Here is a 10,792-nt window from a genome sequence, read left to right on the forward strand (position 1 = left end):
CTATTTGAATTTAGAAAGAAAAAAAAAAAAAAAAAAAAGAAGAAAAAGAGCTACTAAAAGCTTTAAATTATCCACCAGATAATTGTGATGCAAGAATATAAACAGGGTCAGTTTCAACAGCCATTTCCTCAGTAAAATTTGACTGCCAAATCTCTTTCCCAGGAAATACTCTATGAATAGCAGATAATGAACTGTTTAGAAAAACAGTCTCCAAGGAACCCTTGATAAAATTCTTCTCTTTGTCTTTCTATAGAAGAGACTGACTGAGGAATTCTGGCTTTGGAACTTCTCGGCTCCAGAGGACCAATGAGGAAGAACTAAAGTGACCACACCTGTTACCCTGCAGTGACAGGAGAGAAATCCTTTTGAAAAATTGTGAGAGGTTCTCTAGACTTCTTATAACAGAGTCAACACCCTAAAAAGCCACCTGATTGAAACTAAAATGTTAGATAAAATATTCAAAACACACTCTGTAAAAAGCACGGCAGAACTGGCAACAAGAAAATCTGCAGGCCCCTTAAATAAAGTATAGCTGAACAATGAGTGAATACAAAAGTAACTTTCCACAACATAGGTTTCTGCCAGCTTTCTCCACTGATAGTTGCCGGGGCACCAGAGAATGGATTCAAGCCCAAGGTCACTCAAAATAGACTTCCATAGAAGACAAGGATTCCTAGAAAAGGTGGATTTTCAAAGGTCACTTATCTCTCGTTGGAAGGTTACCAAAGGGGCATGTCCCCAGTTGAATCTGGTTCAGGAACCAGCCATAACAGGAAAACCACTGAGGCCAGATTTGCACTCGGTCCTTGACTCAAGTACATTTCCTCAAACTGAGGGGCCTTGCCTCCCAGGAGGTCAGCTCTCAACAGATAATGAAACTGAATTTTCAAAGTGTCTCTGTTGGAAATCTATAATGAACTTTTTGATCTTCTTAATCCATCTTCTGATGTTTCTGAGAGGTTACAGATGTTTGATGATCCCTGAATCAAGGGGGGAGTGATAATCAAAAGTTTAGAAGAAATTACAGTACACAACAAAGATGAAGTCTATCAAATTTTGGACAAGGGGGCAGCAAAAAGGACAACTGCAGCCACTTTGATAAATGCATATTCTAGTCGATTTCAGTTTTCTGTTACAATACATAGGCAAGAAACTACAATTGATGAAGAGCTTGTTAAAATTGGAAAGTTGAACTTGGTTGTCTTGCAGGAAGTGAAAACATTGGCCCTTCTAAAGCTGTTGATAAAGCTCGAGAAGCTGGAAATATCAATCAATCTCTGTTGATTTTGGGAAAGGGTTATTACACTTGTAGAAAGAACACCCCATGTTCCTTACCAAGAATCTAAACTAACTAGAATCCTCCAGGATTCTCTCTGGGAGTGCACAAGAACATCTGTAATTGCATCAAGTTCTCTTGCATCTCAATCTTGAGGAAACTGAGTACCTTGGAATATGCTCACCGAGCAAAGAAAATAATAAACTTGAAGTTAATCAGGAACTCACCAAAAAGCTCTTAAGGAATATCCGGAAGAAATAGAGTTCCTGAAGAGAGATCTTGCTGCAGCCCATGAGAAAAATGGAGTGTACATTTCTGAAGAAAATTTTAGAGCCATGAATGGAAAATTAACTGTTCAAGAAGAACAGATTGTGGAACTGATTGAAAAAATTGGTGCTGTTGAGAAGGAACTAAGTAGGGTTACAGAGTTGTTTGTGACTAATAAAAATGAACTTGACCAGTGTAAATATGATCTGCAAAATAAGACAGGAAGTTGAAAGCACTCAAAACCATTTGCAAGAAACTAAATTACAACTTGTTAAAGAAGAATGCATCACATCAGTTTTGGAAAGTACTGCAAAGATACTTCATGATGCTGCTAGGAAGCTGCTTAGCACAGTCGAAGAAACTACGAAAGATGTATCTGGTCTCCATTCCAAACTGGATCGAAGAAGGCAGTTGATCAATACAATGCAGAAGCTCAGCATGTTTCTGGCAAAATCTTAGGTTAGTAATATGGAAGAATTAATTAAGGATGGCAGTTCAAAACAAAAGGCCATGCTAGAAGTTCACAAGACCTTGTTTGGTAATCTACTGTCTTCTGGTGTCTGTGGATTAGCCAGCATTACTACAGCAGCACTTGGATCTCTCAGATCTATTCCAGAAAATGTGTCTACTCATGTTTCTCAGATTCTGAAGATGATATTAAAAGAACAATCAGTAGCAGCAGAAAGTAAAACTGTGCAAAAAGAATTGATTCATGTACTTAAGACTGACTTAAGTTCACTGGAAATGATTTTATCCTCCCCTGTGGTGTCTATATTGAAAATCAATAGTCAACTAAAGCATGTTTTTAAGACTTCATTGACTGTGGATGATAAGCTAGAAGATCAGAAAAAAGAATTGGATGACTTCCTCAGTATACTTTGTAATAATCTACATGAACTACTAGAAAATACAATTTCTTCCTTGGTTGAATCACAGAAACAATGTGGAATCTTAACTGAAGATCTAAAGACAATAAAGCAAACCCATTCATAGGAACTTGGTCAATTAATGAATCTTTGGACAGAGAGATTCTGTGCTATGGAGGAAAAGTGTGAAAACATCCAGAAACCACCTAGTGGTGTCCAAGAAAATATAGAGCACGTTAAAAAAAAACAAGAAAAAAAAAATCACATGGAAAACACAAAACAGAATTATTAATCCAGTGGAGAGTTCTAAAGTGGAAGAAACTACAGAGCACTCTGTCAAAAACAGCAGATTACCTACCTCTACGAGCCTCGATAAATCTTTAGTTAACTTCAGGGCCAGAATTTAAGGAAAATTGCAAATAAAGTTAGAAACCTCAGAACTTGAGCCTGTGTATAGACTGTAAGGACAGATTGTATCAAGACAATATACTGTAAATTTAATTAAATTTAATGTCTACACATTTTTCTGTCAACCCAAAGTTTGTATTAGTGTATTAAGTTGGGTTTTAGAATTTGGACTTGGCACTTAATAAATGTATATTTCTAGCTTTGCATATGAAGTAGCTCTTTTATAACAAATGAAAACTTTGTGTAGTATTAGAGAGGCCAGGCATGGTGGCTCACATCTGTAATGTGATAAATCTGGGAGGCTGAGGTGGGAGAATTCCTTGAGCTCAGGAGTTTGAGACCTGAGCAAGACCACTGTCTCTACAAAAAATAGAAAAATTAGCTGGGTATTGTAGCAGATGTCTGTAGTCCCAGCTATTTAAGAGGCTGAGGCAGGAGGATTGCTTGAACCCCAGTAGTTTGAGGTTGCTGTGAGCTAGGCTGAGGCCCTGGCACTCTAGCCTGAGTAACAGAGCAAGGCTCTGTTTCCAAAAAAAAAAAAAAAAAACTCAAATCTGTATTTGCAAGTGAGTAATAACATAAAAACATATAAAGCAAAAAGTGACAGGACTAAAGAGAGAAAAGGCTAGAACAGACTAAGAAAAGTTTGGTGCCTCTTACTTTTACTAATGATGTTTTTTCCTAAAGGTCCTTGCTTCTCTCAACTGAAGCATTCAAACTGAATATGGTTTTGTAGATGCCTATTATCTATTACACATGGTTTAATGGGTGGATCTCAGTTTTCTCATAACAAAAAATTCTGGCTAACAATATATAGGAAAGACACATCCTCTTTAAGTAGTAATGATTAAAGTGAGATATACATTTATATTCTGTAAGTGATGAAGTCATATACTTTCAATATTGGGCAGAGTTTTCCATGACATAAATGGAAATAAAAGTCTAGTTACAAAGCCACCTAAAACTGAATTATTTGCAAAAACTCTGTCTCCAACATTTCAATGTTTCATCACTGGTAAGTTTGCCTTCAGTATTTCTAATTTTATTTGTGATTCCTCTTTGACTCATTGGTTAATCAGAGGTGTGTTAATTTCCAAATACTTGGGGATTTTCAAACCATCTATTATTGATTTCTATTTTAATTATATTGTGGCCAGATAACATACTTTTGATTTCAATTCTTTAAAATTTGTAGAGCTTTTTTAATGACCCAGAATGTAGACCATATTGTTTGAATGTTTCATGTACTTAAGAATGTGTCTCCTATTGCTGGTATATCGTTCTATAAATGTCCATTAAGTGAAAAAAAAATTAGATAGGATTAAAAAAGAACATAAAGAATACCACTGAGAGGACACACCTACAAAGTCCTCCCAGTGATGACTCAGCTGTTAGGAATTAGTAGAAACTTTACTGGGACCAGGAAACTAATGGTTCCACTTCTATAAAAGCCCGAGCCTGCCTTCTCCAGCTCTATTCAAACTGACCAATGAGAAGGGTACCCATGGACAAAGAGCCTTTGATTTGAGATAAAAGGGAAAAAAAACAGAGCCAGTGGGAGAGCAGGGGTGTTTTTGCAGTCTAGTCTGCTGTGGCTCTGCCAGCTAAAATAAAGTTCTTCCTCTATAATCTTGGTGTTTGAGTGATTCTCTCCGTCAGTCCTAGTCTTCTTGCAACACCATAGCAAAAGAACATTAGAGTTTGAAAAATAACTTCAGATATTCTCTTCGGAACCAAATTAGAACTTGGAAATTAAAAAATGAATGGAATAAAAATAGATACAATTCGAGAATAATGAACTAGAAAAGGAATGTAAAGATGTTATATGGAAAGGATACTCTAGAAAACAGGTTAAGAGACAGGAAGAGGCCAGGCACGGTGGTTTGCACCTATAATCCTAGCATTCTAGGCCAAGGCGGGTGGATTGCCTGACCTCATGGGTTTGAGAACAGCAAGAACGAGAGGCCATCTCTAAAAAATAGTCAGATGTTGTGGTGGGTGCCAATAGTCCCACCTACTCAGGAGGCTCAGGCAACAAAAGCACTTGAGCCCAGGAGTTTGAGGTTGTTGTGAGCTATGACACCACAGCACTCTACCAAGGGCAACAAAGTGAGACTATAAAAAAAAAAAAAAAAAAGACAGGAAGAATAAACAAGTTCTAAAATTCATTTAACTATGTATTCAGAAAGCGTTGATAGAAAAGAATTAAGTTTGTAAGTGTTGGCTGACAACGCTAGTGTTTCTAGCAATTTTGATAAATACAAACCCTAATACTGAGTAGCAAAAAAAGTTGAGATGTACAGATACATAAAACTAAAGAGGATCATAGACAATGAAACAGGAAAGAAAGATCTTCCAAGTAATGGTCATTAGAGACCAATGGCTGTCTTCTCTAGACTATGAAAAGCCCTAAGGTAGAGCTTAGTGTGCTGAGAGAGAAATGTTAACTTAGAATTCCGCAATCAATAAAATTAAGAATGAGAACAAAAGACATTCGCAGATAAAAACTTAATTATCAGATTCTTACTAAAACAACTTAGAAAGAATATAGTTCATGAGGAAGGAAAATGAACTCAGTTGTAACGTTTAAAACGTAAGGAGGGATGTGAGGAAAGGGGAACACTTTACACTGTTGGAACTCTAAACTAATATAGTCTCTTTGGAAAGAAGTATGGAGAATCCTCATATAACTCAAATTAGACCTCCCATTTGACCCCGCATAAAATGTAAGGAGGACTGATAAGCAAAAACAGTGGTAAATATATGAGTAAGCTAAACTATATTTGGTTGTATGAAACAATGTTTAATTTGTGTATGAGGGTGTCAGGATAGAACTAAAACCTTGAGGAAATTGTGTAGAGTTGGAAGGAGGTGATACTAGTTAGAGCCTTGCCTTGAGGAGGGTAAACACATTAAGTTAGGTATTTTTTTTTTTTTTTTGAAGATTCATGTGAAAAATCCCTTTAAAAATAGTTACAAAACGGGCGGCGCCTGTGGCTCAGTGAGCAGGGCGCCGGCCCCATATACCGAGGGTGGCGGGTTCAAACCCAGCCCCGGCCAAACTGCAACAAAAAAATAGACGGACGTTGTGGCGGGCGCCTGTAGTCCCAGCTACTCGGGAGGCTGAGGCAGGAGAATCACCTAAGCCCAGGAGTTGGAGGTTGCTGTGAGCTGTGTGACGCCACAGCACTCTACTGAGGGCAATAAAGTGAAACTCTGTCTCTACAAAAATAGTCACAAAACAAATTCTTAAAGAAATAAAGAAAAAGGAAAGAAAATTGAAACCACCTAAGATGGTAGAAAGAAATATCATTAATCACAACAAATATGCACAGACCACCCTATAGTTGAATGACAAAAGGTATTATATTACATTAAAAAACAAAACGCAGCTAGGGACGATATTTCAAATACTTAACTGGTATTGTGCGGGTACTGACCAATTGGAAAGGATCTGCCAACAATAGTACTACACTGGTCATAACCAGTGTGTCCCACACAGAATCACGCTCTCCAGACATACGCTGTCTTCATAAGCCACATCTAAAACACATGGACATACAAGTGTTGAAAATTAAATGGAAGATGACATCAGATACTAATATCACTTACATGTCCTTTTGAGTATCAGACAAATCAGATTTTAAGACCAAACATCACTGCGCAAGGTAGAGAGCCATAATCAGAAAGGGTGTGGGGTGCCGTTCCTGGCACTTCTGCCTTCTCGTTTCTCCTTCACTGCCACATCTGGTGCACGTCCCACTGTGATTGGTAATTTGGCACACACTCCTCCTGAGGTTTGGAAAGTATTCCCTATGAATTTGTTGATATATCCGTATTTTCATTTATTACCCTTGTTAGTCTGTTTAGTTCATGAGATGAATTTGGGGAATTTTTAAAATTAAGATACCACCATATTCATGTGTTATGCAAATGATCCAGTTCTGACGGAAGAACCTAGGAACCAAGGATAGGTATGGCGTGTCTTATTCAGCTCGCTGCAGCCAGTAAGCAAGAATAAGTCCATGCAAGAGAAAAGTTCTGTTCCCTTTTATCCAGGAGAACAAGAGTGGCCAGATGCCAAGCAGCCGTGTGTACAGTTATGGCTATATAAGGAAAACAAGGCACCTTCCGGCAGAGCCGCACCTGAAAAAGCCTGAACAACCCCACCTTGCCCCACATCATGTTATGCTCATTTTGAAATTCTTTCCTACTTTACTGCCAGATCATCTTCTCCAAGATGTGGCATTTCATCTGCCCCTCGCCAAGTTTCCATCTTTCCAGGGTAGCACACCAATCTGTAAAAGCTATAATATAGTTGATTAAAATGTATCCTTTATGCTAAGAATTGAGGTGGGCTACCTACAAGTCACTGGTCCTACTGAAGTATCTTTACTCCACAGTTCATATGTCCACCCAAGAAAGACAATTGTACTGTTCTTCATAAGATAGTTTTAAGATGAATTGAAATCTGAGAGAAAAACCCAAATTACTCTGCTTATAGTTTCAATAAAGAAAAATGCATTATGTATTTGCCAAAAATTATCCTGTATATTTTATTGTAAAGCAAGCAGACAGACCTGGGTCATCAATAACAGGACAGACTTATTTCCCCTTATTATCTTTCATATCCCAAATATCTGTTAAAAAAAAATTGTATGAGGGGAAAAGAATGTCAATCAAATTATTTTTTGTTGTCATAGTTTATAGCAATCTCAAACTCCTGGGCCCAAGCAGTATTTTGCTTCAAGTCTCCCTAATAGCTGGGAGTACAGGCGCCTGATACAATGTCCAGCTATTTTTAGAAACAGGGTCTCCTAATCCATCTGCCTTAGCCTCCTACAGTGCTAGAATTATATGAATGAACCACCACACCTGGCCAAATGATTTTTAGACATGATAATACTCAAGCCTTAGGAGACTCTAGAACAGCAATTCTCAACCTGTAGATTGCAACCCCTTTGTAATGATGAAAATACATGACAGCATTAGGAAGGTTGAGAACCACTGCTCTATCTCTGTTCACTACATCAATCATGCATTACCCACTTAAAAACTTAATGTATTTTCCATGTGTAACAAAGTAGAAAATATTGTTTTAATTCAAAGTATTACAGGAGGTACAGATAGATGTTTTTTGATTACCCAGATCCTTTTTCAATGCTTGAGTCAGGATTGTCAGTGTACCCATTATCCAGATAGCATTCACTGAACATGTTAGGTAGGTTTTCACCCATCCCCTTCTCTCTCTTCTCCCATTTGATTTTCATTCAGTTTCTAGATATCAGCCTAGACAAAGAATTTATGAAACAGACCCAATGCCAATCAAAAACAAAACAAAACAAGAGATTTGATTAAATTAAAAAGCTATACACAGAACCTACCCAAGTGAGAAAATATTCATAAACTCAAATCCAATTTATGTGAGAATTAGTCACTTTTTTCCTTACCCTCACCCCCTCCCTCCTCCTGTCTGCCCTCCCCTTCCCCCATGCCCCACCATGTCATTGTCATTGTCCTCATAACAAAGTTGAATACATAAGATTCATACTTCTCCATTCCTGTGATGCTGTCTAAAGTACATTACTTAAACATTAGTTTTTACTTCAACTTAATATGTTGTTTAGGATACAGGATACTGCATCCTTATTTATACATGAATTATGTAATTTCCCCTTTATAATAATTTTTTTTTATTTTAATATCAGATGTATTCAGATTAAGCAGAATGATTTTGAAGTATTTCTTTTTCTATTGTCTATTAGATTTGGCATGATATGTTTTTTTGAAATTTTTTATTTTTATTTATAAATATTATTTTTTGAGACTTTGGAAAAAAGTTAATTGATGACTCTACTGAACCTCAGAGTCAAAGCATTCTATAATAGACATACTCTTATTTGACAATGTGAATGTTACTTTCTTTACATTATTATTGCTTAATACTTCATTGAAGCAATCGTCTGATCTCTTTTCTGAAAGCATTTATCTTCGTTCTTTATGAGATTTTTGTTTCTAGTCCTTATCTTAAACATTGTTAAATTTTAAGCCTTTTTAATTTTGTGAAGGCAAAAAGTGGAAGCCTAATAAACACATGTTTATGTAAAAAAATATATTCATAAACTATATATCCAATAAAGGTCTAATCACCAGAATCTATAAAGAACTCAAATCAATAAAAAAAACTCAACCCATCAAGAAGTGGGCAAAAATAGGGCGGTGCCTGTGGCTCAAGGAGTAGGGTGCCGGTTCCATATGTCGGAGGTGGCAGGTTCAAACCTAGCCCCGGCCAAAAACCACAAAAAAAAAAAAAAAAAAAAGAAGTGGGCAAAAATAAACTTTTGAAAAGATAGACAAATGACTAATAAACATGAAGAAATGTTTAACATCACCAATCAGGTAAATGCAAATTAAAACCAAAATGAGATCAATGTATACAACATTGATATGCAGTATCAATATATAAGGAAAACCTTACCCCTGTTACAATGGCTTTTATTAAAAAGTCCCAAATGATAGATGTTGGCATGGATACAAAGAGAAAGGAATGTTTATACACCATTGGTAGAACTGCAAATTAGTACAACCTCTAAGGAAAATAGTAGGTGATAGAATCAGGTGTACCTGCCCAGATAGACCTGCCCCACCCAGGTGGGACTGACTCCACCCCACCCCACCCCCTGCTTCCCCCCTCCCCAACCCCACAGGCAGGGTCAGGTTTATGATCCACCTAGGAAAAGATCAAAATCATGTCCCACCCAGGAAGGGTCAGACTAATATCCCTCCCAGGAAATAGAAATGCTGCCAATTGCTGCCCTCCCTGACCCTTTTTAATCCCATCCGCCATAACCCACCTGCATCTAGGATGAATAAAAGACATTGACCACATTCACTGGGCCTCCGTTTTCCTTTCATCTCCTGCCTGGGAATAATCTTTCATCTTTGGATCTATAACCTCTCAGTACAGAGATTCCTCAAAGAACTAAAAAAACCTAGTATTTGACCTAGCAATTCCACTACTAGGTATTTTCCCCAGAGAAAGAAATCAGTTCATCAAAAAGACAGCTGCACTCAAATGTTAAACACAACTCACAAAGATGTGGAATCAACCCAAATGCCCATCAATTCATTAGTGGATTAACAAAATGTGGTACAGATATAACACATAATACTAGTCAGCCATGAAAAAAGATGACTTAATGCCATCTGTAATAATTTGGATGGAACTGGAGACAATCATCCTAAGTGAGGTATCTAAAGAAGGGAATAAAACACCACATGTTCTATTAAATTGGAACTGATGAGCACACATGTGCAAAGAGGAAAATAAAACTCAAAAAGTAATAAGTTTATCTTTTAGAATTGTTGCTGGAATTTCTCTCTATGCTGAGTCTTTCGGTCTCGGGGTTCAAAGAGTGAAAGCACAGACATGTGAATAAGGAATAGTGCAGAGTTTATTGATATCAGGAGAAAGACTGAACAGCCAACAGATAAGAGGGAAGCAGAAGAGTGGGGACAGAACCTCTGGCAGTGGAGAGGGGAATCCAAGTAGGAAGCCCCCCAAGTCTTCAGTCTAGGTTTAAATACTCTCCTGTAGGAAGGGGGTGTGGGGGAAGTTTGCCACAATTGGCCAGAGGTCTGGTGGCAGAAAATGATACTAAAATTAGCACAGGAATGTGGTCCTTGCAGTTTTTGCCTCAGGCAGGGGATTAGGATGTGTCTCCCTATTCAGGGAGGAACTGCCCAGAACCTTTATTCATGGCCTTGCTAGAGTCCACTGTGTGAGGCCTGGAAAGGGCAGTCTGTTTGCGCCTAGAGATGGGGGTCTTATTTCTGAGCTTACCCAGGCCTAGAGAATGGAAGGGGGTCCCTGTCCAGCCCTGAGTGGGAGAACCCTGTATCAATCCTCTTACTCCAAAAAGAGGCTCTAACCACTCCAAACTGCTTCCTGTTAAATATGGACGATGATAAAGGG

The 10,792-nt window shown here is 37.8% G+C and overlaps 1 pseudogene; it reads left to right on the top strand.

Annotated features, from left to right (window-relative positions):
* Positions 1 to 619: 619 nt before the first annotated feature.
* LOC128596428 (kinesin-like protein KIF11) lies at positions 620 to 2,701 on the top strand (annotated as a pseudogene).
* Positions 2,702 to 10,792: the final 8,091 nt, after the last annotated feature.

Source organism: Nycticebus coucang, chromosome 10, assembly GCF_027406575.1.
Source record: "Nycticebus coucang isolate mNycCou1 chromosome 10, mNycCou1.pri, whole genome shotgun sequence".
NCBI classification, from domain to species: Eukaryota; Metazoa; Chordata; class Mammalia; order Primates; family Lorisidae; genus Nycticebus; species Nycticebus coucang.